The sequence below is a fragment of the Mercenaria mercenaria genome, unplaced genomic scaffold (genome assembly GCF_021730395.1).
Source record: "Mercenaria mercenaria strain notata unplaced genomic scaffold, MADL_Memer_1 contig_4821, whole genome shotgun sequence".
NCBI lineage: Eukaryota > Metazoa > Mollusca > Bivalvia > Venerida > Veneridae > Mercenaria > Mercenaria mercenaria.
This window is the reverse complement of record NW_026463080.1, coordinates 23,790-27,455: the sequence shown is the minus strand read 5'-3', so window position 1 is coordinate 27,455 and position 3,666 is coordinate 23,790. Positions and strand designations below refer to the sequence as shown.

General features: G+C 33.7%; 1 long non-coding RNA gene across 1 annotated transcript; it reads left to right on the top strand.

The window, feature by feature from the left end:
- Positions 1–1,993, top strand: LOC128554202 (uncharacterized). The gene is made up of 3 exons (XR_008369549.1): positions 1–135; positions 693–784; positions 1,548–1,993. It is a non-coding gene; the product is annotated as an uncharacterized LOC128554202 (long non-coding RNA).
- Positions 1,994–3,666: the final 1,673 nt, after the last annotated feature.

Below are 3,666 nucleotides of genomic sequence, written 5' to 3'. Positions count from 1 at the left end.
CGCAAAGACAGAAGCACAATTTGCATTTCGTATATTTTTAGTCAACACATCAAATATTGTAACTGGCATCTCGAAATAGTAAATGCAAGAAACTGTTACACACGCACGGAACCGCTGACGTGGAGTATTTAAAAGGTAAGGGCTCCGAATTTTATTCTGTTTTCTATGTACTGTAAATAGTATGATACCATAATATTCACTTATAAAACAATATTTGTCAATTCCTGAAATGTGATATATTGATTTTTATTGACTAAAATTTTGATGAGAATATGTGTATTTCCATCTGTTACACACCTATCCCTTAGTTCCATCAAGGTTCAATCTGATTAAAGAAACCGTGAATCCTTCTGCTCAGGTTTTTCTCTGCACATGGTCAGGTTGTTCCGTCTACCGAAACTGTCTTCATGCAGGGAAAACCTTGACCACGCCGTCTCTTATTTAAATCAAGTTGGCATATTCTACGGAAATTACAATATTAAAAAGATGGCATTTAAATAACTTAACAAAATATCTAAGATTTGCCATTTTTCAAGATTATGGTATATATGACCTATGCCCATGTCCTGTGCGGGGCGTCACACAGGTGTATTCATAACCTTCAGTGACAGTTCTAATTTTTCTAAGGTTTGTTTGCTTTTCTAAGATAGCTGTTATATAGGTTTTCAAAGATTCTCTTTTTGGTACTTCAGGAAACTGCCACACCATCTCAAAGCCAGTTTGCCAATATCGGTCCTACCGCTACTCAGACATCACAGTTTTCCAGAGTGCTGGCACGCCTGCTGTAAGTAATCATAAATATAGTTTTTAAGCTAAACCTTTGGATGAAAAAGTAGTAATGTTATAACCACTGTGTCATTTATATCTGTGAACCTTAACATTGGCTATAATTTTGTTCCAACGCAGTTTCAAAATTTAGAAATCCTTTCTTTGAAGAGTAAAATGAAATGAAAAGAATTAATCTTGCACATTACTGCTTCAATTATTAAATCAGAAATGATTGTCATTGAGTGATCATTATGATATTTTGAAGAAAGGAAACATTTGAAATGTAAGACTATATACTTATAAAAGCTATTTATACGTTGTGTGACCAAAATAGGGTTTGAAGATCCCTTGCTTCTCTTTACTCGTAAGGGTGGTGAACTTAACACAAAGCGTATTCATGGCTAATTAATTGTTAAGAATGAACACACAGCTCGCGCTTCAGTTACAAGTAAACCATCAGGTCGTCTGTCCTTTATGCAGAGGACCAATACGGAAACTGTGCTCAGTGAATGACAACTAAAGTATTAATATCAGACTACCTACAAGAAGTTGTTAAGTCACTTCCTAATTTATTACTGTGGTCCATAACAGCCCTTTGTTCTTGGATGGTACCTCATTATTGTGAATGTACTTCGGTTGATGCCTCTACAGAAGAGAGCTGTAAGAGTGTCAGTGATCATTATGTTAAAGATGTTGATACTGAAAAAGATAATACTTATTGCGTTTAAAATGTCAATATTGCTGGAACTGATTGCACCTGTCGTTTTTTTTTTTTTCAGATCAAGCGTCTTTGTCTGATCAAACTACAACATGTACATTATTTCCAAACAACGTGAAGTTTATGACGTTAGCTAATATTAATGTTTTCAGGTTTCTGTTTTAGAATTAATGTTTCTGGTTTTTATTCTAAGTTGATAATTTATATATTTTGTTAACCATTACAATATTGTTAGTTTAGCTGGAAGAAATTAAAATGTTTTTTGAAAACCGTCATATTAATGATAAAAGGCATTTGTCTTATCGGGTACTGTTGAACTATCCTTTGGGTGCCTTGTTCAAGCATAAGATGTGTGTTTCAATTACTTGTAGTACTTAGCTCTTAGATCCTGTCATGGCCCTGCCTTTTCATGGCAATGTTTTCAGATATCACTACGTCATATATAGTATCCAATTTAATAAAATGTGTTATAGTTTTGGATTTTAAATGTAAAGAAAACAACTTTGAAGGAGATTAGAAGATAAGGCTTGTTATTTCTTATCCTTAAATCATCAGAAGTTCCTATTTACCTGGTATGACGAGTGATGTGAGCATAAAAGATAATTTGATGTCATCTGTTGGTTTAAAGGTTTCACCACAAGGTGACGTAATTTCTTTATGGTATAAAAAGTTAGGTACACTTTATTTTTTGATTAATCAATTTTTAGCCTTAGTTTTATTGTGCAACTGCAGTGAGCAGTATTGAAAGTTTCTTTTATTGCAAATAAATATGATTGTTTTGACCAGTAGTTAATTTGTGTTCTCATACTTTCCCCCAGTTAGTGTAATGAAGATGGAATTGGTTGAGCAAGGCAGCTCAAGACAGAGCAATTGCAGCTTAAAAGGAAATTATCTACACTGTTAATAACAGTAGCCGAATTTTATGCTTCATAAAACCCAATATTTCAAAATCAATGAAAATAGAGCTATATTTGAAGAAACAAAGATCAAGGCAGGACTGCCACAGGAGTTGAAGTAAATAATCTCAACGAAGGGTTAGCAAAATCTACCTGTATATGACTTAAAAGGGAAAATGCACTTGTCCGTTCGGGCAACCACCTGGAAGGGGCAAATGCCACCTCCCATTTTGCCCTTAAATTTGTAATTTTAAAGCAAATGAACTCCAGATTTTACCCCAAGAAGTGCTCCAAATGATATTTACATGCAAAATATGAATTATCTGTATTGATTTTATTATGATAGTGTGCCACGGTGTCAAGTTTAAATGAAAAGTTACATACTGTGCTTTAACCCGTTACTAACGGTGTAAAAATAACACTGAAAAATCGCCCAAACTAACACATTAGACGAAGTTTCCATATTATCTATAGAATTGATTGTAAGAAGTATCATAGAAATTATAGAATCTGGAGTAAATTCGCCTTAAAAACAAATTTGACCGATTTTAAAATGGGACCCTTATGCCTCTCTTACCACCCCAGCATGGAACTGTGTATTATGGAACACGGGTGAGGACATATCAGTTGCTGCCAATTGCTAGTTACCAAATTGCTAGTTGCCAAGTTGTACTTGTGTCGTATAATGACTTTAAGAATTCATTTTACTTATTAGATAAGCATTATATTATCTTGTTTTTCGGTCAGTTATAAGTCATACACAAAATAATTTCGGAATGCTACTTAAAATAACTTCAGCGCTTGGTCATATCTGAAAAGTGACGGGTCAAGATATCTCGCCCAGGTTAATTACCTTCTGGCCACGTTATTGGCCGCGTTATGATTGTTGTTTTGTTTCTAACTAATTGCTTTGACAGATGACTAAATGAAATAATGACATGTTTTTATTATTATGGTCAAAATGCGTGATTTTTTTTGAGAAAAACAATTTAGTCATTCCTATGAAGTTTTCCTTAAATACCGCTAATTTCTGGGTAGAACTTCAGTATCAAACTTGCTCGTCCGAATGTTAGTAACGTATGCCGATACTCCATACGATTTAAGTTAGTTTAGAACCGAGGCAATTAACGATGAAGTATTATTGTTAAAGTTAGACATTATTGAAATAATAGAGATTATGTTAGAGAATTGTGAAGAATGACATTCATGTATTATTAACTCAGAACTTAGTACAATGTTAAACAGAAGTTATTATAGTGAACAGTAGTTGTTGTTGTTACTGAT